A 24768-nucleotide genomic window follows, 5' to 3' on the forward strand; every position below is an offset into this window, starting at 1 on the left:
CGTTAAAAACCCACAATAGGCATGGAATTAATGCCATACCCTGTCATTTCCTAGCAATAAGTAATATTTATGCATGAATACACAAACTACTCAAAAAAAACTGCCCATCTCTCTTTTTAGGAGAGGTATTTCCAATAAAAATTTATTTTTTATGTTTAATAATTCTTAAAATGTATAATAAATTCACATTGTTGGTATCACTTTATACTACTAATGATCATGATAACCCAATCCAGAAGACAAACAAATTTTAACACAAGAAAATGTTTAAATCTTGACATTCCAATTTATTTACCTAGTTCTGTATAACAAGGGAATCAAAACACTTTCAAATTGAAAATATATTAGGATAAAATTCTGCTGAGTGGAATAGAAATAAACACTATGAGAGAAAGGCTGTGTGAAAAGTCAGGTATCACAGAAGAGGCTGGATGTCCTTCCAACTGTGCATATCCTGTAATTTATATAAGATGTTTAAAATGTCATAGATATCTCTTTTTTTCCTTGATCTGCTGTGTTTTTTTTAATTAATAGAATTTATTTTTAGAGTAGTCTTGGGTTTACAGAAAAGTTGAGCAGAAAGAAAATATTCCAAGTATCGTTCCCCCTCCAGTTCCCATTATAAACACCTTTCATTGGTGTGATATACTTGTTACAATTGATGAACTGATATCGATACATTGTTATTAACTAAAGTCCATAGTTTACCTTCAGCTTCCCTCTTGGTGTTGTACATTCTGTGGATTTGGAATAACGTATGATAACATGTATCCACCATTATAGTATCCTACAGAGTAGTTTCACTTCCCTAAAAATATCTGTGCTCGGCCTGTTCATCCCTCCCCCCAATCCCTGGCAACCACTGATCTTTTTACTGTCTCCATAGTCTTGCCTTTTCCAGAATGTCGTATGGTTGGAGTCACAGTATGCAGCCTTTCAGATTGGATTCTTTACTTGCAACATGCACTCAAGTTTCCTCCAGGTCTTTTCACGGCTTGACAGCTCACTTCTCTTTAACGATGAATACTATTCCATCGTCTGGATGTATACAGTTTGTTTATTTCTTCACCTTTTGAAGGACATTTCAGTCTCTTGCAAGTTTGGGCATAAAGCTGTTATAAACATCCGTGCGCAGATCTGTGTGTACAGATAAGTTTTCAATCCTTTGGGTAAATACCAAGGAGCATGAATGCCGGATCATACAAAAGGAGCACGTTCCACTTTGTAAGAAACTGCCAATCTGTCTTCCCAAGTGGCTGCACTATTCTGCATTCCCATCAGCATGAGTGAGAGTTCCTGCTGCTCCACATCCTCGCCAGCATTTGGTGTTGTCAGTGTTCTGGACTTTGGCCATTCTAATAGGTGCGTGATGGTATCTCATTGTGGTTTTCATTTGCATTTCCCTCATGACACATGACGCTGAGCACCTTTTCACGTGCATATTTGCCATCCATGTATCTTCTTTGGTGAGGTGTCTTTTCAGATCTTTTCCCCATTTTTTATTTGTGTTGTTTGTTTTCTTACTGTTGAGTTCTAAGCATTCTTTGTCTATTTTGGATTACAACCCATTATGAGATGTGTGTTTTGCATGTATTTTCTCCCAGCCTGTGGCTTGTCTTCTCATTCTCTTAATAGTATCTTTCACAGAGCAGAAGTTTCCATTTTAATGAAGTCCAACTTATCAAATTTTTCTTTCATGGATCGTGCTTTTGGTTTATATCTAAAAGCTCATTGTTTCAGCTAAGTTGCTATGTGAAAATTCAGGTGTTGAAGCAGAATTCATTCGTGTATTTTTAAGTGGATGCAATGGCATCAAGCCCGTCAGCCACCCTTTAATACAAAACATCCATGTTTACAGGAGGTCAGATTTTATACTCTCGGCAGCCCTTTGAACTTCTGTTGAAGACTACTAGCTACAACAGAAACATGTCGAAGGAGTCCACAGTCACTCAGAATTCCTTTTAAAGACCAGTGGGTCTGCAGTGGCCAACAGCCTGGACTCCCAGGCCAGGCTGGACTGGTGGGATCCCAGCTCTGCCAGAGAGCAGCCTGTGACATTCAAGTACCCAACCTCCCCGGGCCCTGGTGTCCTCATCAGGCCATCGGGGCTGGTGGCAAGACCCACCTCTCAGGGTGGTGGTGAGGGCCATATGGAACTGGCAGGGGAAGCTCGGTGCACCTGGCCAGGGCTCCAGACGACAGCTCCTGTTGGGTGTCAGGGTGAACAAAGGCCCTTTGTTGCAGCAGAGGGAACAGGGATCAGGGACACCTCTGACAAAAATTTATAAGTTGCATCTTTGTCAAAACCCTGAGCTAGGAGCTGTGGGGGTTGCGAGAGAAATCAAAGTGGGTGCGGCCTTCTAGGGTTCCTCATCCAGAGGAAGGACCAACACATGCAGAAGCAACCGAAATTGCAGTTGGAGAGGACTGGGTAGGATGGGGTTGTTTTCCTAAGAGGACCCAGAGAGAGGACCCAACTGCAAGTCAGAAAACTTGGGTGCTGGCCCAGCTTTGCCACTGTACACCTCAGGCAGAGCATGTCGGTCTTGCTGGGTGTATGCTGGGGGACTACATGCTGGCAGGGAGCTGGCTTCACCTGGGGAGGCCGCAACACCAGGAGGCAGGCGAGCTGGTTCCTTTTCGGTGAATTGGACTCCTGCCTCTGTAGACACTGGCGCCTTGGAGGCTGCACAGGGACCCTGATTCCCACCTCCACGGCTCTCTGCTGCTGCAGGCCCTCCTGCTCTGTGTCCCTCCTGCCAGCTCTCAGTGGGGCACCTGGCCTTGGTGCCCACCTGCCCATGGCCTGGGCTCCTGTAGGTGAGTTCTCCGTGCCAGCCAGACTGCCTACATCTTCTGGGCAGAGATAGGATCCTTCTTACAGGTCACCTCGCAGTGCCCAGGAGCTGTGCCTGGGCCATTTCCAGCGTGAGAAACCAGTCCATGGGAGGCGACAGGGAGACCTGGCAGGTGAGGGAGCAGTGTAGGCACCCACCTGTGTGGCCATGCCACTTGCCGGAGCCTCAGTCCCTCCACCTGTCAGACGGGGGGTTCCAGTAGCATCTGCCTGGCAGATAGGTGAGCATTAAGTGGGAAAACGCAGAGGCCCCACTCAGTTCAGTACCTGCCCCACCAGCCCTCCTCCATGCCGGCTACTGTCACGACTCACTGTGACTACGATGTGGCCACGCTGGACTGGCTGTCGGCTGACGCAGCCACAGCACGAGAAGGAGCCCTGACTCTGCCGCCTTCTTCCTCCCCAGCAGCTGCAGTTCTCAGCGGGGACGAGGGAGCCTGTCACACTGGCACAGGGCTTAGAGCACAGTCTCTGATGATTGCAGTTTTATTCTCAGGGTTTGGGATCTGGCGTGTCTCAAATGGTTTTCAGCACCCTGCTTAAATCAGTGAGGTTGCAATTGATAATTTAACACCAACAACCAAGGCAAGGATGTACTGTTTGCAGGGGGTCAAGATGCAAAGGACCCCAGGCCCAGGCTGGGTCCAGCTAATGCTCCATGTGAATGTAGTGGTGGTTTGAGGCTGAGAGCCCCACGGCTGGCTTTAAGGCTCCACCTGGCCCACTTTTTGCATTTTAATGTCTCTGAAATCCAGAGTTATTTTAGGGTTATAATGGGGAGCATATTCTCCTTTCTTAGTGGCTCATCAAATAATGGTGCATTTTAAAATCAATGGTGCCTCCAAGTCCACGAGGTAAAGAAGTCGGTATCAATAAATATTGGTGCATAAAGTCTGTGGCCTGAAGCAACATGTCTGATGCTTTTAGATCCACATTCTTTGGTGAAATGGGCTCAGGACCCTTGCCCTTCCCCAAGGACTGGACTGAGTCCGCATTTAAGCACATCCTGAAAGCCAGGGGACGTCGATGCCAGACATTTGTGTTACAATTAAATCATTCACCACACCCCCTCTTATATCCACCAAAGACAGGAGCCCAGGAGGTCAAGGGGCCACATAGGGTGCTGGTGACCAGCTGACCAGACCCTGGCCAGTGCCCCTGGGGATGGCACAGGAGGATCGGGCAGGGGCGGTCCTCCCTCTCCCAGAGGCCCAAATTCCGTGTTTCCGTCAGCTTCCTCTGCCCGGCTCTGCCTGAGCGAGCAGAGCTCAGTCCAGGAAGAGGGACAGGGCTGGGGAGAAACAGGCAGGTGGAACAAACCCGAAGGAGAGGGACTTTTTTTTGGCACATTGCTGTATTTTTATACTTGGGAATTGGAGACCTTGGACCTTCACATGCAGATTTATGCTAAATGAGATGCAAATCAGGGCCCTGCTGTTCTGAAGTTCTGGTTCCTCTGTCTCCTAAGACCGCGACCCTGGGACCCCAGCTGGTCTCTAAGAAATGAAGCATGTGCGGGTTGGGGGAGGAAGGAGGGAAACGGCGCCGATTTTACTAAAATGTACTAAGCGGGCAAACGCATCAGATAAGCCACAAAGCGCTTTAGGGAAAGAGGCGCCGTGGTGAGGTGGGCGGTGGCCGAGGGCTGCAGGCTGGAGGGAGCGGAAGGTGCGGAGAGGCGGGGCGGTCCCCGAGGTGACAGGTTGCGCGGTATCCAAATGAATGCAAAGCGCGTGCAAATACCCCGGGCGGGCGCTGGCCCAGTGGGCGCGGGACCCGGAGGCCACAGGCGGGAGGGGAGAGGGCGCCCCCTGCCGGCCGAGTGCGGAGACGCCCCGGCCCTCCCTGGCCCCGCGGGCGGGGGCCGGGCGAGGGGAGGAGGGGCGCGTGCCCCTCGCCTCCTGCCCGATGTCCCGGCTGCGGCTCCCAAAACTGCGAGCGGGCGGCCCCCGGCTCTGAGGTGGGTGTGCGCGGCGGCGCGCTCCCTCCAGGCCCCCACTCGCCGCCCGGGGGGCGGCTGCGGAGCCGGCGGGGTGGGCGCGGACGAGGGGCCCGCCAGGCACGGCCCCCGCTCCCCCACGGCCGCCTGCGCTCCGCACACGCTCTGCGCTCCCCTCTCCGCGGACCCCCGCGCTACCCTTGCGGGCACCCCACTACAGAGCAGCGCGCATCCTCTCTGCACGGCCCCCCACGACCCCCGCACCCCGCTCTCCGCACACTCACCCCGCTCACACCCGCCCCCGCGCCCCGGCTGAGATCGCAGGTCTGCCCGGGGCTCCACGGCCGCCCGGGTGGAGGGGACGGCGGGGGCGGCTCTCGGTCGGGCGGCGGGCGGAGCCCCTCTCCCGCGCCGGCCCCGCACCGAGCGGGGCGCTCTCGGCGGCCGGCGCCCCGGGGCGGAGCCGAGCGCGATGGGCGCCGGGCGGGAGGCAGGTGGCGCAGCCGCGGCGGCGGGGGCAGGAGGCGGAGGCGGAGCGCGCGGGGCGGGGGCCGCGGGGCCCCGTGAGACGCTCCGGCGAGCGCGCGGCAGCCGGAACCCGGCGCCCGGGAGCCACAGGCGCGGCGGCCGGACCGCGCGGGCCGCGGAGCCGGAGACCGCCCGGGGCGGCGTGCGTGCTTTGTTCCCGCGCGGGCTGCCGGAGCGAGCGGCTGGAGCGAGCCCGGGCATGGCCCCGGCGGCCGGCCCGCGCGCCCCGGCCCCGCCGCGCGCCTGAGCCTGGCGCGGAGCGAGAAGACAGCGCGCGGATCGCCCCCAAGTTACTGAGGCGGGGACCGAGTTCGAAGGAAAGGCCACTTCAGGAGCCCGGTCCCGAGAGTGCGATCGCAGCCCGTCCGCCGGACCTCCGGACCGTAAGTGCCCCGCGCGCCCCACGCGCCGCCGCCGCCGCTGTCACCCGACTCCGCCCGCGGCTGCCATCCCAGGGTCTCCCTGCAGCCGCGCCGAGTGCACGGTCCGCCCCGGGCACACCCTCTGCACTTTGCAAAGTTGGAGCCCAGAGAGGAGTAGGGCCAGCCCACTCAGCGCCCACCCACTTGGGCCGAACGCCCCCCCCCCAAGGTGAGCCAAGAGCTTGACCTGCCGGGGGGTGTGGTCATACTTACGGTGGGACTGCACGCGGAAGGTGGGGAGTCCCGCAGGCTCCCCAGGGGTGCCTGGGCTTCCCGACAAAGGCCCGGGCCAGGTGACAGGGGGCTGCAGGGTACAGAGGGCAACCCTAGGGGAGACAGAGGTGCCAGTGGCCCGGCTGTGGAGGAGGGCCAATGCTCCCTCTACCCCTCCCCTGTTCTTTGGGTCCCTGGTGCTGCCGCTGAGGGGAGGGGCCGTTAGCAGTTAAACAGTCTTGCGGTGAAGTCTGACCAGAGGGCCCCCCCCCCCCCCCCCCCCCCCCCCCCGTCCCTGCCCACTACGGTGGGTGTGGAGAGGGGTTTGGACTACCCTCCCTGGGGTCTTGACAGCCTGAGGTGCTTCGGGCGCAGCCCGGTGGCAGCGATTATGATCACACCCTTTGGGAACCATCCATCTGTGTTGGGCAGGCCAGGAGCCAGGCTGTGGGAACTTGGGAGGGAGGTGTGAGCCGACGTGGAGGGACAGATGGCTGGAAATTCAGCCCTAGACAAGCTTACGTGGAGCAGAAGGCAGCAGGGCTGGTGGCAAGCCACACTCTGAGCTGCTGGGCTCTGAACACACAGCCCCAGGCTGTCCCTCCTTCCGGCCTCTAGGAACCGTGGGTGTGCTGGGCCCTATAGCTGCAGAGGAATGGGCAGACCCCTATAAGTGTAGAGACCTCTGTCTCCCCCCAACCCCAAGAAAAAAACTGTCTTCCCCACCATTTAGGTTGAGGCTGACTGACTTCAGGCCTGTTCCAGCGGCCAGGGAGAAAAATATTTCCTTTGAGAACAGAGACCTTGTGCCCCTGTGTGTGGGGTGACCTGAATAACTGTCAGGCCCCGTCTTTGACCCTGTGGCCAGGATGCCACTTCATTATGTGTAACTGGGCGTGCGTTTCCTCCACTGGACCCGGAAACAGGAGGTTCCCAGGGTGGCTGCTCTCAGAGGATGGGGGTTAGCTGGGGACAAAGGATGGCAGCTATTCTGTGTCCCAGCATTGCTCTTGCAAGTTGCTGTGAGGTTTGAGAAGCGTCTTGAGGTTGGGACCTCAAGGGGAGGACTGGGCTGTGCCCCGGACACAAGGCGGCCCCTGGTGTCATTTCTCGGGCAGGGGCAGGGGCAGAGGCAGGAAGGGCCTGTCCACAGTTCCTGGGCACGTTCTTAGAGAGCTGGTGCTGTGACATGCACTGGGTACGCTGTCATTTGCCCCACTCCCACCTGCCTTCTGTCCTCCAGCGGGGGGGAATCCGGAAAACTCAGTCGGTCCCAGGGAGGCAAGAGGGTTCTGTTCTGTGCAACTGACAAGCCCAGCCTGGGCAGCCATGCTGTGTGGGGCTGTGTTGCCAGGCCACTCTTGTACGTTGAAAAGGAAAAAGAGAAGAAAAGCTTGAGCAGTAGGAACAGATGTGGCATTCCGTGCTCCCTGAAAGCTAGACAGATGCAGGGCGGGAGGAGACTATCTATCACATTAGGACCAATTTTCGGGCAGAGTCCGTCTCTCTGGAGGTGCCTTCACCTACGAGTGACCGGAGGAGGGGACAGTGATGTGTGTGGTACCTGGTTGCTCACAAGCCCAGCCAGGGCTGGCAAGCTGGAGGATTTTGGCCTGACTTCTTCCTCCAGGACCCTCTGGGGCCACGTTGGGTCCACAGGTTCTTCCCCTGTCACTGGGTTATCGGCATAATTGAGTTACCACCTCCAGGAAATCTCTCTGATTTGGCTCCACATATTTTCATTTCTGCATGACTGGAAGAAATTAATTTTCCTTCCTACGCAAGGATCTGGAGACGCCGGCAGGCTGGGTCACTAATCCATAAGATCCAAGCCAGCAGGGCTGCCACTGTGGAGGGAGGGCCAGCTCGAGCTCCTGCTCCCCCTAGGGCAGCAGGGGAGGGTGGGGGCTGTGCGAGGCATTTCCCCGCCACCTTCTGGAACCGTCCTGGGGCTCTGGCTGGCCTCGCCTCCCTGCTGCACTGTAAGCCGGTTGAGTTTCGGGTTGTCTGATTCATCCTCAGCCTCCCACGGCACCTGGGTACGCAGGATGGGGGTTGACTTCAATTGATCTGAGTTCCCTTGCCGGTCGGTGTGTGCGTGCATGTGTATGTGTTCAGAATCCGGAATGTGGGCCTGGTGAAGAGCTGGCACACAGTAGGCGCTCAGTAGTGGCACCTCCCTCAGGGAGGGGCTGGCATCTCCACAGGGCATCTGTCCTGCCCGCTGCACTGCTCTCACCTGCGAGTGTGTCCGTCTCCCGCCACGTGTCAGCGCTCCCACGCAGCGTCGGAGTCTGCGTGATGGCCTGCGAGGGTGCTGGAGCCTTTCCAGTTTCACAGATGCCCCGAGAGATGCAGGCCCGTCAGGCTCGTGAGGGGAGTCCGGGTCTGCTGCCGGCCGCTGTCCTTCCCCACATGGCCTCTCCAACAGACAGCAGCCGCCTGGCCTTGGGTTCCGGCCCTGTGTGCTGGCCCGTGGCCCTAGTCCTTGGCCAGCCTGTCAGCGTTCCTCTACACCTGCGGGGGCTGGCGGCTGACTGCTCTGTGAGGAAAAGGGGTTAATGCCCCTGCTGTCAGAGCCCTCACCTGGACACGGCCTCAGGCGTGTGGGCGCGTCTGTCACTGGTATCAGAGGCGCCACCTGGGGTCGGGGATGGGCAGGAACACCTCTGCCCCATGCAGGTCACAGAGGCCCAAGGCCAGTCCTGTCCCAGCTCTTCCCAGGTCTCTCTCGGCTCTGGCCAACCACATCCCCCCTCCAACCACCCTGGGTCAGGGAGGGGTAGGAGCTGGGAATCCTTGTCATTCAAGACCTCCCGGAAGCCACTGGACATTGGCTGTTATGACATGGTGTCCACACACGGCATCACTGTTGGGTAGCTGGTGTCACCTCCCAGGCCAGCCCCAAGCCTGGGGGCAGTGGGGTCCTGAGCTCTGTGACTTGTAAATGCACGAGTGTGGCCTTGCCATGATTGCACTCACTGGACAAAACTGGCCCCAGAAAACGTTTGTCATCAGCTGCTCATTCAGGGGGCGGAATGATTGGACCCCTGCGTCAGGCAGGCAAGGGGCAGAGTAATAATAACACAGGCCGTGCCAGGCTTCTTCTCCCATGACCTCATGACAGCTGTGAAGGCAGGTACCCTAGCTGTCCCATTTTCCAGATGGGAAAGCTGATGCCCAGAGAGGTTCACCAGAGGCGGGGGCAGGCGCCACACTGTGCGCCTCCTGTAACGCAGAGGTGGACAGGCCCCTGGAGCTTCCCACTGAGTTCTGATTCTGGAGTGCCAGTGTGGGGCCCTGGGCGTGTGCTTATGCAGAGCCCCCCGCAGATTCTGAGGAGCGCCCACACCTGGATCCACTGCGTCTGAGGGAGGGGCGGAGGAGGCTGGAAGCTCGTGACTGATGGGTGTCCATCGGGGCACAGCCTTTGAGGATCAGGGCTCACTGGGGGCAGTTCAGAGGGGGTGACTGAAGCTCCTTGTCTTGGCCACGTCACAGCTCGGGAGACGGGTCTCTGGGTCCAGGCTAGGCCGAACCGGCCCCACCCTGTGTGTTCCAAGACATCGGTTGCTTGCCAGCTGATCCTTGTGGCTCTCGTCTCCCTGGGACTGTGTGAGCCGCTGAACCACACCTCCAGATCCTTTCCTGGGGTCGTGCCCCCAGACCTCTGGGCAAAACGAGCGGGGCTGACTCCGCGCCCGGCACCCGAGGCTGGGACCCTGCTTTATTTGGGGCCAGGACGAGCTGTGCAGAGGCCGAGCTGCAGGAGATGACCCAGCCCCCACACCTTTAGCCCGGAACACAAATGCAGGCAAGCCTCTGGAAACAGACTCCTGGATGGAAACCGCCCTTGAGCATTGGTGGAAAGACCCAGGCAGAGCCCTGGCATTCAGCGTGGAAACTCATGGTGATGAAAGTGATAAATAATTGGTTCCTGGTTCCCACTCGGCTCGACCGGGCGTGGGGCGCATGGTGGAGCTGGAGCCTCAGACCGTCCAGAATGCGCTTCCCGCCCGGGCGGTTTGCAGCAGTTCCCTGCAGCAACAGAAGACTTCTGCTTTTTGTAATTCTTGGGACCTCACGGTGAGCCAGATGTCACTGGGAAGGAAAACAAAGATGCATTTGGCTGCAATAGGGCCGAGGCACCAACAGCCCCGCTCTGGGGCTCACCCACGCCCTTGGCCGCCTGCATCAGCCCCATTTGCCATCCGCACACACTTTCCCGGAGTCTGGGGTGCTCGGAGCCCCCATTGTGCCCTGAGGCCGGGAGCATGGTGGACGTGGCAGGAGGTTTGGGGAGGATGTCCGGGCACTGGGGCGCTCTTCTGTTTACTTGGGCAGGGAAAAGTCCACAGGGGGCAGGGCAGAAGGAGGACGGGGCAGGAGATGCTCCTGGACCTCCCAGGGGAGGTCGAGAGAGGGCTCCTCGTGCGCCCCGATGGCCCTGGGTAGCATGTGGGACTCCCAAGGATGTTCTCGCCTGGTGATCCTGACCTGGGAGCACCCAGGAAGGCCAAGGGAACAAAGGCCAAGAAAGGAAAGCCCTCTGGCTGTGGTGGACCCCTCTTACGGGCAGGTTGGGGAGGCATGGAGAGGTGACGAGGGTCTGCAGGACCAGAGGAGGCCACAGCCCCCAGCCCTGCTCAGGGAGCCCTTGTCCCACTCACTGAGGCAGCAGGAGGGGGATGGGCGGCATGCCAGCTTCTCTGAGCCCCACTGCTTGAATTTGAATCCGGCTTTCAGCCCAGTTGCTGTGTGACCATCAGCAAATCACTCACTCTCTGTGTCTCCAGTTTCAAATGCAAAATACAGTTACACAGGCTCCGCCCTCTTCAGGTGGTGATGAGATGTGAAAGATCCATGTGTGTCTGGCCTGTGGTACATACTTGCTGATTCCTGGCTCGTGGATATAGCTGTCATGTCCACTCTCTGGGGGACCCCAATGCCATCCTGGGATTCGCTGTTGGGTGTGGGTGTCAGGCAGCTCTGAGCTCAAACCCTCCCAGCCAGACCTGTGTAGGTGCTCACTCTCCCTGTGCCTGTGTCCTCCTGTGCAAAACGGGGGGACCCAGAGCAACAGCTGTGTCCTCCAGCACAGCCCAGGCCCCGACGCCTGCTCACCCTCCTCCCCACATTTGGGACACAGTGAGCTCGGTGCCAAGCACTGGGCTCTGTGCACTGTGCCACCTGGGGACACAAGCTCCATTGCCCTCCCATTTCACGGAGGGGAAACTGAGGCTGGGATCATCACATCCCATAGCTTCGTGGTGACAGAGGTTGGATTCCAACTTGGGAACCCAGGTCCTCTGACCCCAGAGCCTCTGTGTTTCTGCCACAGCTTTGTCCCCAAACAGCTGGTGGTGACTTCTCACTGGGCCTTGGGATTTCGTGGCCCTTCCTCTACCCTCAGTCCCCCTCTCAGCCCCCCACAGCCTCCCTGGCCCAGCCTGGATGCGTGTGCAGTAAACACAGGGCCCTTCCTCTCGTCCTCCCCTGCATCTGAGAAGTCAAGCCGGGGCACGGCCACCCAGGGAAGAGGGCAGCATTGGGCGTCTGAGCCCGGTGGTGCCCGGGACAGACGGAAGTGGCGGTGTGTGCCCTCTGATGTTTGCACGCCAGGCTCTGCAGCCACACAGACGTCGACGGCAGTGTAGCCGTGGATCTGGCGGAGTGGCCCTTCTGCTGTCCTAGGGAACGTGTCATTCTGACATCCAGGGCGTGGCCGTCCATTCACTCGCTCACAGATGTGGTGGTGTCCGCCCCACCATGCTCCTGCCTACAGGCAGGGAACAGGAGTGACCCCAACTCACCACACCCCTCAGAGCCTTGAGGTCCCTTCTGCCACGTGCCTCAGAGCACCTATTGGACGGCACCACAGATGTTGCCCGCTTCCTGCCTCACACACAGGAAGATCACCCTCTCGTGACGGCTCAGGGTCGGGGTCTGGGCTGGGACCCTCTCCACGTGGCCCACCGATCTCTGCATATCTTGTCCCCTCACCTGCTCTTTGCCCAGATAACTAAATGTGGTCAACTTGGGGCAGAGGGGGAGTCCGCAGGCACCAGACACGGCCCCTCCAGGTGCCCATGTCTCTTCAGATCATGCGGAGGCTCCAGAGTTTGGAAGTTTCATTTGCTTATTTCGTGTGATCTGAGCAGCTGTTAGCAGCGTGACTTACCACACGCACCTCTGGGACCCCCGAGGCCGCATCCTATAGGAGGTGTTCTGAATGGCGGCTCCTTTCAAGAAGGCTTGGCTCGCACGGGCCTCGCGTGGCACCTGCTGGCAGAGCAGACGTGGCGGTGGTGACCACAGGAGCAGGCTACAGGCCACCTGTGTCGATTCAGATTGTGGCCACATTGAAAAAAAGGAAAAGAAACCGGCACAAGTTTAGTAATATATTTTATTTAACCCAATGTATCCAAAATGTTGTCATATCAACATGCAACTGATTTTTTAAAACATTGAGATCCTCTATGTTTTTTAAGACTGATGTTCAGGTGTGTTTTACACTTGCTGTGCACCTCAGTTCCTGCCAGCCACCTCGGTTGGCTCCTGGCCGCCACGTTGGACAGAGTGGGACAAAGGGCACGGGGAACTCCCAGTGGCCACTCAGGTGCGGGCTGCTGTGCTGGCCCTGGGGAGGCAGGCGTGTGGCACTGTGAGGTGTGAGTCAGTGATGGCCCCATGGAGGCAACAAACAACATGAATGGGAAGGAGGGGCACAAGGCGGGGCCAGGTGGCTGGAGCCGTCATGGGGGGACTGTGGGGTGCGATGGATGCAGAGGGGACTCTGGCCTTTGTCCCTGGAGTCTCGAAGGCCCTGGGAAGCCCCCTGAGCTGCGCTGGGTGGGGTGGGGGCTGATCAGATTTGCATTGTGAGGTGGTCATCCTGGGGGGTCAGAAGGTGAGGAGGCAGGGTCATGAGGAAGTGATGTCCAGACTCGGGGCACTGGGGAGGGCTGGGAGCGGGTGTGGGTGCCAAGGAGGCGTCCAGGGTGACCCGAGTCCTGGTCAGTGTCTGGACGGTATGCAGTCCAGGAGAAGCTGCACCTTCTTCCTGTCGCCCTGCACGTCTCACCCTGAGCTCCCAGGACTGGCCCGAGAGGCCCCTTCTTTCTGACAGTCAGGGTGGTGGCCGACCATCTGAAGCCCAGGGCATTTCTTTCCTGCAAAGATGAGCTTCCCGGTGGCGACGACACTTCCCGTTTGCCTGCTGAGGAGAGCGGGGCCAAGCTGTGGGAGGTCCCTGGACGGGGAGAGTCCGTCCAGCCGGGCAGCCGCTCAGCGTGCACCCTGGAGCCTTAGGAGTCTTGTGTGCAAGTGCGAGTGTGGTGTGTGCATGTGGAAGTGTGCATGCGTGTGAGTATGGATAGGGTGCGCACAGATGTGGAGACAGGCAGAAGAGAGAAGTGGGCCCTCAGCTGCCCTGGGCACTCACAGGGGAGCCCCAGCCAGCCTGGATGTCCAGAAATAAGGACAATAACTCATCCTGGCCCAGCCACGCTGCAACCCTATGGGAACTTGGTGTAAAATGTGACCAGGGCTCAGGTGGACCCAGACAGAACAGACCTGCGCCACCCAGGGCCCCGCAACCCGGACTGAAGTCAGCGTCCACGGAGGGGACTAGGGAAGGCCTCGGAGATGGGACTTTATCCCCGGATGCCTGTCACTACACAGGTATATGGACTGTCCCAGGACGCCTGTCACCACCCAGGTACATGGACTGTCCCAGGACGCCTGTCACCACCCAGGTACATGGACTGTCCCAGGACGCCTATCACTACATGTGTACGTGGACTGTCCCAGGACGCCTGTCACTACACGTGTATGTGGACTGTCCCAGGACGCCTGTCACTACACAGATACATGGACTGTCCCATCTCAGGATGCCTGTCACCACCCAGGTACATGGACTGTCCCAGGACGCCTGTCACTACATGTGTATGTGGACTATCCCAGGACGCCTGTCACCACCCAGGTACATGGACTGTCCCAGGACGCCTGTCACTAGACTTCTACGTGGATTTGTCATAGGGGAGCCTGGTTCTGCGGGTGAGACACCTGCATTTGAATCTCAGCCCCCGTGCCAGCCCTTTACCTTGGCATGTTGTGAGGCTTCTTGGAGCTTCAGTTTCTCTGTCTGTGTGAACCCTTCTTTCAGAATTTCAGTCATCATCGTCATTAAATACCCTGCTGAGGGGCCCTGCACGGCACCTGGCATGGGCTGGTCGGGGAGACATGATTTCCCTTTCCGAGTCAAGGCCTGGGGCTTTGGGATAAGGGGATGGGTCGGGGCAACCATGATGTCCTGGACTTGAGCTAGTCTAACCTCATGTGTTCTGAGGGCTTTTGTCTGATTCTCAAAGGGGCAGAGACCCCTCCAGGTACCACCCGGCTGGCCCCCTTCCCTCTCTCACACCACAGAGGCCTTCGTGGTTTATGAAGTTATTGGGCAGACCCTTCCTCAGGGTCCCCCCGGCCCCCTAAGAGCACGCGTATGTATATGGAGTGTGTGTTGGAGGATAGAGGGCGTTAAGGCCCCCATGGCACCAGCCTGCAGGGCCTGGCCTCGCCCTCCTCGTTCCCAGGACTGCCAGCCCCAGGGGAGCCGGGGTGAGGTCAGCATGGGTGCTGCCCTCCCTGCCCACTTGCAGGTGGTCGAGAGCTCAGAGCCTGGGAAGAGGGAGGCTGTGGCCCTCCCACATTAGCCCTTCCTGCAGGGTGGGCCTTGGCCGCTAAGGGAGGAAGGTCCACCTGGCCCCCTCACACAGCACACTCAAGTCCCTGCTGGGCTGGGCCTCCATAATGCTGTGCTGTTAGCAGTGCGGAGGGGCGACTGGAAGAAGCTGGTGGGGAGGTCGCATCCTGCCTGGCCTCCTCTGGGTTTTTTTAAATTATGGTAAAATGCGCAGAGCATAACATTTACCATCTCAATCATTTTTAAGTGTCCAGTTTAGTGGCATTAAGTTCATTCACGTGGTTGTGCGACCATCCCCACCATCCATCCACAGAACTCTTCATCTTCTCAAACTGAAACTCTGTCCCCGTTAAACACCCACTCCCCATCCCCCTCCCCCAGCCCCTGGCACTCACCGTCCTACTCGCTGTCTCTATGAATTTGACTCCTCTAGGGACCTCATATAAGTGGAATCATTCAGTGTTTGTCTTTTTATGTCTGGCTTATCTCAGTTATCGCATAATGTCCTCAAGGTCCATCCGTGTTGTAGCATGGGTCAGAATTTCCTTCCTCTTTAAGGCTGAATAATATTCCATTGTATGTATATACCAAATTTGTTTATCCCTTCATCCCTTGATGGACACTTGGGTTGCTTCCATCTTTTGGCTGTTGTGAATATGCTGCTGTGAACATGGATGTGCAAATATCTCTTTTAGACCTGCTTTCCATTCGTTTGGATATAAACCCAGAAGCAGAATTGCTGGGTCGTATGGTAGTTCTATTTTTAATTTTTTGAGGAATTGCCATACCACCATTTTAACCATTTTTAAGCGAACAGTTCAGTAGCGTTTAGCACATTCACAGTGTTGTGTAACCATCACCACCACCTAGTTCCCAGACACTTCATCCCCCTAGAAAGAGACCCCACACCCCTTAGCAGGCACTCCTAGCCCCTCCCCCAGCCTCTGGGGACCACCAACCTGCTTTCTGTCCCTGTGGGTTTACCTATTCTGGACGTTTCATATAAATGGAATCCAACAATATGTGGCCTTTTGTGACTAGCTTCTCCCGCTCAGCACATTTTTGAGGTTTGTCTCTGCTATTGTGTGTCCATGCTTCACTACTTTTTAATGACTGAATAATATTCCATTGCAGGGAGTTACGTGTTTTATGCATCCTTCACAAGTTGGTGGACATCTGGGTTATTTCCGCCCTTCGGCTGTTGTGAATAATCTGCTGTGAACGTGCTTGAGCAGGTTGTTGTGTGGACGTGTGTCTTTGGTTCTCTTGGGTACACACCCAGGAGAGGAACTACGGGTCGTGTGGTCACTCTAGGTTTGACTTGTCCACCGGGTTTCAGATGAACTAACAGGAAGAGCCGCCTGCCCTGGCGGCCCAGGCTTCCCCGCATTGTCACTGGGTCCTCCCACAAGCCTGTGAGGGTGGCCACCACCACCCCCTTCTCACAGATGGCCATGCTGTCGCCTGGGGTGGTGAAGGCAGTTGCCTAGGGCCACTGGCTGGCCGGGGACGCCCTCACCGGGTGCTTGGAGAGCGTTGTTTGAACAGCAGCGCCCGTCTGCCTGCACGCTGTCACTGCATTGGGTTCCACAAACAGTGCTGAACGGCCCCGGCACTTGTCTCTCACCTTCGCGACGTGAACAAGATTGTGCACCTGGTCTCCTGACTTCATGCTGACATCCCTACACGGGAGCCAGAGGGGTCCCCTTAAAAGCCAGTCAGATGTGGCCCTCCAGGGACAGAGCCAGATTGTCGCAGTGGCTTCACACCCTGAATTGTTCCCTCCAATCCACCTTCCTTGCTGTTTCCCAAACACGCCAGGCATCCCCCCACCTCAGGGCCTTTGCACTGGTGGCTCCCTCTGCCTGCAGCACTCTCCCCCCGACACCTGCATGGCTTCCACCTTCCCCTCCTTCGAGTCTCGCTCAGAAGTCCCCTCTCCGGTGCGTGCCCGCCGGCCTCACCCTCCCTGCTCTGCTTCTGTGCAGCACTCCCACCCTCCACCGCCCGCGTCACTGCCGTCTCCCCTCCTACAAGGTCACCTTGCGAGGGCAAGACTTTGCCTGTGGTCCCCCAGCCCCCAGATCCCAGACGAGCGCCTGACACACAGGAGGCGGGGGGACAGGGACATGGCTCACCTGAGGGCCTCCCCGCGCCACCTCACAGACGGGGACGCCCTCGCTGGGCGTTTGGAGAGCGTTGTTTGAACAACCAGTGGCTCCTCTGCCTGCAAGCTGTCGTCGTATTTGGTTCCACAAACAGTCGTCTCCTCCGAGTCTGCCTTCTAGCCCTGGAGTGGGACCGGAGTCTCGCCGGCCGGCTCGGGCTGAGGGAGGCGGGTGGGGCGGCTGGGCAGCCTGTCTTCACGCCTGACATCGTTTACTCCCTTGAAGACGTTTCTCCAGGGTTCGCCCCAGGCCAGTCCTTGGGCTCCGGCAGCAGACGCGCTCAGGGGAGGAGAGGGTGCGTCCCGCAACCGAGTGATCCCAGAAATGAGAGCAGGCACCGCAAGCTCAGGGAGAAGTTATCCCCAAACTCAGGGCACAGGACAGCCGTGTACCGCGCTCTTGGGCTCCGGGGTCTGGCGTTCGGACAGGGCCTGGCGGGGTCGCTGTGTCTCTGCCTCATGATGTCCGGGCCTCGGCCGCTGGCCTTGACAGTTGGGGCTAGGGGCACAGGAGGCCTGGCCGGGCGGGCTATCCTGGGCCGGCTGTCGACAGAACACCTGTGCGTGGCCGCTCCATCTGGCCGCCCAGGATAGGGCCTCCTCGTGCACAGGAGCCGTGCGGCGCGGGCGGAGGGGACTGGAGCCCGCCTCTGCAGGGAGACACCCCAGATGCACGGGCCGTGTCAGAGTGGGGAGTCAGCACAGGCCCCTGGGAGGCGGCGGGGGCAGCTCCCTACGACCCCACAGACCTGGGGCCTGGGGAGGAGGAGCCGAGGGTGGCGAAGACCGCTCCAGCCCCCTCTGCTCCCCAGTCTTCCCAGCTAGACCTTCCCCACCCCGGGAGCAGCCGAGAGATGAGGCGTTTTCCTTCACAGCCCACTCGGGGGACCAGGCCTCTGGGGCGGCTGCAGAGCCGGGACCATGCTGGCACCTGGCGGTGGGGACCCCCCCATCAGCTGATGCAGCCGCTGTCCTCCTGTGTGGCCCCCATGCAGGGCAGGAGGCCGAGAAGGAGGTCCCTGGAGAAGGACGATGGACCCTCCCCTCCCAGAGCTGCCGGCCCCTCCCCCGCCTGTCTGGACGCGCAGAATTGGAACCCAGACCCCAGCCAGGGTGCACGAGATGATGACTCTTCATTTCTGTCGAAACCAGAGGACAGTGTTGCTGTCAACGTGCCACAGTGATTCAGTCCCTTCCTCCTCCTCTGACCCCCAGTGACGTCGGAGGTGGGACGGATGGAAGCCACAGTGACTCCAAACCCCAGCTGCATGGGGGTCTGGGGGTTTGGACTCTAGCCGTCCCCCCTCCGCTCACATCTGCCTCTGGGGTGCTCCTTCCTGCGAGACCCTGGTTTCCAGCTGACGAAGCCCGGAGGCTGACCCCAGGGTGGGGTCCCTGCTCCCCGGCCCAGTCCCCGCCCGGCCCCTGTGGAAGGCTGGCGTGGCGCCGCATGACGCCGAGCTGAGGCGTGTGGTCGGGTAGAAGGTAACCTGCGGTGCTTACGCGTTCCTTTGACACGTAAGCACCTGCCACGGGCCGGGCTGCTCCGGAGTCAGTGGACGGACGCAGCCCCGTGGGGCTGCTGCTCTGCCTGCAGAGAGACAGACAGTAACTGAGGGGATGGTGGTATTTCCACCACCAAGGGCCGAGGGGAGGGCCTCAGGCTGGACGAGGTTGCTGTCCGGTCAGGTCCGGCTTCTCTGATGAAGTGACGTTGAGCTGAGGCCTGGAGGGGAGGGAGCCAGGTGGCCGTCTGGGACAGCCTCTGTGGCATCGGGGACAGCCAGTGCAGAGGCCTGAGGCGGGAGCATGAGGCACACCCGAGGAGTGGCGGGGGCCTCACGGGTGGAGAGGCGCAAGGTGGGGGGGGTGACGGGCCACAGGGGAGCTGCCCGGTGGGCGTCAGAGGGGGGGCATCAATGCGAAGGCGGGAAAATCTCGGAGTTTCCAGAAGCCGGCTTTGCTCTGACACACTCAGTGGCCTGGTCCGTCTGGAGGGCGTGTCACCCCGGGCAGTCTGCTGACCGCCCACCCTCACGCCACAGCGGTCGGTTGTCCAAGGGACATTCCCACGTGGAGCTGTGCCTTCCCCGGCCTTGGGCCTCCCGGACGGCACCCCCGGCTCACTGGCTGACAGGGGCCTCCGGTCACTAAGCCCCTGGGCACAGAGCCCACGGGGAGGCCCCGCCAGTCACCCAGGTCCAGCTCCGTCCCGTGGCTGGCGGTTTTGCGCTCGCCCACGTGCTTCCTCAGTCAAGCCCGGTGGCCAGCCGCGGGTCACCCGTCTGGGCATGATGAGTGGGACACCGCCTGTCAGATCGCGTCCTGAGCTTCGCCTGGTGGCCATGGCCAGTGGGAGGAGGCGGGGCAGGCAGCTCGTCCCGGACACCCGATGGCTCAGAGGACGGACGGATGGACGGGTCAGAGAGGAGGGGCCGCGGGGTGTCCTGAAGGAGCTCGGTGGTGGGGGGAGAGCTTTGTCAAGTCGGATAAGGAAGAGGGATTTGTGAATAGGAGCCGGAACAACCCCGACCCGAGCCGACATTCGCTGTGGGACGTCGGGTTTGACTCTCCAATCGGACCCATGTGTGCTGCCTGGCGGGTGACGGTGGCCTGCCCCGCAGCGGCTCATCCCCACGCCGCGGGAGGGGAAAGTGAGGCCCCCAGACGCTCCTGCGGCGCTCGTGAGGTGGCAGCCACTGCTCGTGGAGCCCCCTCCTCCCACCTGGAGCAGACCCACTTCAAGGGGACAGGGCAGGGGTGAGGAGCCGTGTCTTCCTGCCCACGCTACTCCTTAGCCTCTCTCTTAGAAAACGTCATCGTGGAAACTTGCCCACTCCACGGGGGGCAGGGTGTGACGTGGCTCCAGTGCACCCACGGCCTCGGCAGCAGTCAGGTGTCCCCACTTCTCAGACTCTGGAGGCCCGTCCTGAGGGATACACGGGAGTCGAGGGTGCAGCGGCTCCCACAATCCGATGCAGCTCTCAAGCCCCAGAAAAATGCTCCACCAGATCCTGCATGTGCCGCGGGGGCTCACGGACAGGCCCCGGCCTGCCCGTTGGGGCTCAAAGGGGAACTCCCAGGGCCAGTGGTGTGGCCTCAGGCATGTCCCCAACCTCTCTGAGCCTCAGTTCTCCCTGCTGTCAGATGGGGAGATCACCTCCTCTGCCAGCCTCAGAGCCTCCACCCCGGGATCAGCGGGTAACTTTCCACCAGAGCCGGAGGAAGGTGCCCCCCCCACACAGAAAGTCCCCAGGGCTGTCTTGACTCAGCAGGGCTCACCCCCAGATCTCCTCGAGGTTCCCTGAGACCATTTGGTGGAATGAGTCAAAACATCCAGAAGGTTCCTGCTCAGGAGGGAGGCGGTGCAGCCCGGCTCCTCACTCACCTCCCCAGAGCAGCTGCCACCACGGCTGCACCAGCGCCAGGCCCATCTGCCGGCCTGGCGCCTTCCCAGGGCTGGGGGGAGGGGGCCAGAGAGGGCTGGAAACAGACCCTCTGCCGCTGTGGACGTGGTCTGTGATGCCGGGGTCAGGGGAGTGAGGGCTCAAGGATGAGGCTGCCGCTGTGTGACCCCGGGCAGGCTCCTGACCTCTCTGTGCCCCTTGGAAGCGGCACAGCAATTCCACCTTGGGGCTGGTGCAGGGCATGGACACTCTGAGCCCTGGGCTTGACCACAGTGCACATTCACTGACTGGTGGCTTATAGTGTCTCCCAGGACTGTCCTTCTGTTATGACTGTCCACCCCTACAGCCCGTGTCACTCCTGTGGGGGTGGGGAACGTGGTTCTGCGACTTTGAGGAGAAACATTTAGTGAGGTGGGAGGAGCGAGGTTTTGGGTAAGGTCAGCCGCCAGGAATTCATTCATTCAACAGGTGGCTCCCTGCTCCAGTTCATTCATTCATTGATTCATTCCACAGACAATTCCCCAGCTCTAGTTCCTTCATTCATTCTACAGGGAATTCCCCACTCCGGTTCATTCATTCACTCTACAGGGAATTCCCCACTCCGGTTCATTCATTCATTCATTCATTCTACAGGTGGCTCCCTACACAGCATCACTCTCATTCGCACAGAGGTTGTCTTTGACAGGAGTCTCTGGACTCTTCCCCACAAGTGGGTGAGGCCCCACCACCTGGACCACCTGGGGCTGTGGTGCTGCCAGCGAGGTGGACAGGCCTTGGGGACTGATTCTGCTTCCTGGCTGCCCCTCAGAGAGCCTCCCGCGTATGGAGACAGGGCTCTGGCTTCGTCTGGGTGAGACGGCACCTGCATCAAAAGCAGGACTCTGCTTGTCAGGACCCTTGCCCCCCGACAGGCCCAGCAGCCCCGACATGCTGTAGGCATCCCCCATCCCTTAGTGACTTTGCTGCTGTCAGATGCTTTTTTTTTTTTTTTTTGGTGAGGAAGATTGGCTCTGAGCTAACATCCATGCCCATCTCCCTCTATTTTGTACGTGGGACGCCGCCACAGCATGGCTTGACAAGCGGTGCGTCGGTGTGCGCCCAGAGTCCAAACCTGTGAGCCCTGGGCTGCCAAAGTGGAGCACACGAGCTTAACCACTGCACCACCAGGCTGGCCCCCAGATGAGTTTTTTTGCTCAAGTTGGTTAAAAGGCCCAAGAGACGCGGCCCAGACCCTTGCGATGGCTGGTGGGTGTTGAAGGACACCTGTGTTGCAGAAAGAGGCCTCCCCACGTGGGCCAAGGTCTGAGGGAGCAAGTTCCCCAACCGTGTGCAGGGTGGGCCTCAGCCCTCAAGCAGCTCAGGAAGCTGCCATGCACACACAGGACTTGAGCCTGGTGGCCTGTCTGGAAGGGGAGGCAGGCGGGGAGCAGGGGGCGGAGAGACCTCCAGGAAAGCCCCAGAGTCCTGAGGCCCAGCCTGCGAGGCAGAGGTGAGGGTCCCCCATTTCTCGGGGAAAACACTGAGGGCACGCCAGGTAAAGGTACTCGCTCACGGCCCCAGGACAGAAACAGGTGCCCCACTAAGACTGTGCCACCCCCACCAGCTGCTGCTGGTCTGGGGCACCTTACGAGGCTCCTGCAGGTCTCTCCTCCCCATTCGCCAAATTGGGGGTACTTGGGATCTTTGGATCCAGGCAGCTGTATGAGCTCAGGCTAGACCCCAGCGGAGCTGTTTGGGCTGGGTCAGAACCCCAGCTCTGCCCCTCCTAGCTGTGTGCTGTGGCCAGTTACTTAACCTGTCTGAGCCTCAGTTGTCCTATCTATAAAGTGGGAGTAGTAACATGTTTTACGTTCTCGTTATTATTTTTAAATAACAGAACAACCTCACAGGGCCGCTGGAAGGACTCAATTTAATATTTTGTTGGCCACTTAGCATTGGCTGTTTCCCTCTCCCTTCTCTGAGGCTGGGTCAAGATTCTAGGCAGGGCCTTGCAGCTGGTGTCTGAGGGCTGCAAGCTGGGACCAAGCCTTGGAAGGGATGGCATGGGGTGGACTCTGGCCTGTCCATTTGTATAGTTGGAGAAGGTCCCAGGTGCAGGCAGCCCCTGAGCAGGTGCCCACAGGTAATAGGACAGGTAGACTGTTCTAGAACACTGTGGGCCTCAGGTTTCTCATCTGTGAAATGAGGGGTGGACTGGATCCTAATGTGCCAATGCGTGGGGTACCTTCCCCCTCCACCCACTGTGATGCCCATGGCAGACATTGCTAATCAATCTCTGCCCAGTCTGACACCCATGGTAGACATGGCTAATCAATATCCACCCAGTCTGATGCCCGGGGTAGACTGGCTAATCGATGGCAGCACTCCTTTCCCTTTGAGTCTGCCTGAAACAGCAGCATCCTTCTAGGGAGTGGGTCTGGTGCCCACTGCTGGGTGGGATTTGACATGCGAGTGGAAACCTATTGGCCGCTCTGGCTGGACAGGCTCTGAGGCCTAGCCAGCTCTGACTGTCTCAGCATCTATAAGCCGTGGCCACATGCGTCTGTGGGAGGTGGGTTATGCCCTCCCAGGGGGAGCAAGGACCCAGAGATGCCCCTGCAAGGAGAGACCCCAGCGTGGAGGAGGAGCCCCCGACTGCCCAAGTGTGGTGGGAGCCCGGGGTCCCCTGGGACTTGTCTGACATGAGACTTGTCGGCATGTGAGCTGGGCTCGCTGTGACAGACAGTTGGGGTCGGGGGTATAGATGGTTGTGCGGCTCCTCACAAGCCCTGCAGTCAGAGTCCTGGGTTCAAATCCTCCTCAGGCAGGCGAGAGCCATGCGACCTTGGACAACAGGTTGTCCTCCCAAGCCTTCCCTCTAAATGGGAGTAATGATGCGTCCGTCCCTCAGCGAGTGCATGGAGTGTTTCCTGGTTCTCTGGGTGAGCATGTCCTGAGGGCGTCCTGCATCCCGTGGGCCGGGCAGAGTAGGGCCGTGTAAGTACAAACCGCAATGCGGGAAGGGAACCGAATGGAGGCTGGCGAGGGGGTGGGGGAGGGGTGCTCCCAGGAATGGGCTCTAAATGGGGCCTCTAGCCTTGCATCCAGGGCACTCAGCACACAGAGTCTGGCTCCAGTGTTAATTCGCAGTGGTGCCGTTAAATTCGCAGTGGTGCCGTTTGGGGGGACTTTGATCCCCCTCCCCTAAGGCAGGCCTTCCTGGAGGAGATCCAGGCCTCCACCCCTCTGGCCACCTCCCTCTCCCGTCAATATGTGGTCAGGAGTGAGTGGGACGCCCTCAAGGCCCCTCCTTCCTCTCCAGTGACAACGAGGCCTGAAGGCAGAGTCGTGGGGCTGCAGGAGGCCAAGGGGCAGGAGCCACGCAGGAGGGGGCTCCACCCTCCCAGGTGTGAGCTGGGAGCCCCCAGGCCGCCCCTCATGGGGACCCTGGGAAGAGGTGCCCACTTGGCAGCCCTGGATCGGGGAATCCCGGCTGGCACTGTGCCACCACCTCCCTGCCACCCCCCTCCCCCAGGAGCCAGGCACATTCCGGATCCTTGCCAAGCTAGGGGGAGGGACCGCACTCGGCTCCCCTACTCCCTCCTTTCTGCTGCCTGCATGTAATTAACAGAGTAATTAAAAACAGGATGAGTTAATTGGTATTCATTTATGTGGCAGATGTTTTTAATTGAGGCAGGAAACAATTTACCTGTTTACATAAACAATGGCAAAGGCAGGCTTGTAAAACACATTTTTTAAAATATTTTCCTCCCCCTTCCTAAAAAGAATTGAAATCACTTGGTCTCTGTGCCTCCCTGTGAGAGCCAAGCAGGCTCCGCCTCGGGGCGCGGGGGAAGGTCCGGGCTGGGAGGCTCATGCCAAGAGGAAACATCTGTGTAAGAGGTTTGCTTCCAGAGGAGGCTGTTTTCCTTAAATTCAGAGAAAGGAGGTGTTTTTCCCAGGTTGTGGGGACACCAGCTCCTGGTGACGCCTCCTCAGACATTGGGGCGGGGAGCCTGCGTCCCTTTAGTGTCATCCCCAGGGCCCGGCTGGGTGGGCCAGGCTTGGGGGAGACCACCCAGTGGAGTGGGGGGGATGAGGCAGGGCTGGGAAAGGGGCCCGTCCTGGCGGGGCAGGCCAGTGTGGTGCCCCTGGCTCCGGACAGGCCAGTGTGGTGCCCCTGGCTCCGTGGTGCATGACAGTGCCCCGCTGCCTAGTCACCACGCACCACATGGAATAAAATGAAATAAACTGAAGACTCCATCACACAGCTGCCCTGCCTGGTCATGCATGGCACAGACCTAGAACATTCCATCGTTGCAGAAATTCCTAGTGCCGGGTTAAGCCTTCTCGGTAACGAAGGAGGGTACCTTGCGTGCCCTGCCTGTGGTGGGGCGAGAACAGCTGCCCTGGGGCCTGACCTGCCCTGTGCTCATGGGGTGCGACCCTTTCGCCATCTGGGGTCCAGGAGACGACAATGAGCCAGTCTGCACAGAGAGCACCAAGGAGTGCCTTCAGGAACAAGTGTTCAGGGAGGTCCTGTTTGTAGACT

The 24768-nt window shown here is 58.9% G+C and overlaps 1 protein-coding gene across 3 annotated transcripts in view; it reads left to right on the top strand.

Moving 5' to 3' along the window:
* Positions 1–24768, top strand: part of CBFA2T3 (CBFA2/RUNX1 partner transcriptional co-repressor 3) — a 95188-nt gene that overhangs the window by 27613 nt on the left and 42807 nt on the right. The window contains exon 1 of one of the 3 annotated variants that reach the window (XM_087419787.1): positions 5338–5707. The exons of the other annotated variants lie outside the window; for them this stretch is intronic. The gene's annotated coding sequence lies outside the window, so the exon portion shown is untranslated. Of the gene's footprint in view, positions 1–5337; positions 5708–24768 lie in introns of those variants that run through there. 3 annotated transcript variants of the gene reach the window in all.

This window comes from Ceratotherium simum, chromosome 30 (assembly GCF_057802395.1).
Source record: "Ceratotherium simum simum isolate JZ-2026a chromosome 30, ASM5780239v1, whole genome shotgun sequence".
Taxonomy (NCBI): Eukaryota; Metazoa; Chordata; class Mammalia; order Perissodactyla; family Rhinocerotidae; genus Ceratotherium; species Ceratotherium simum.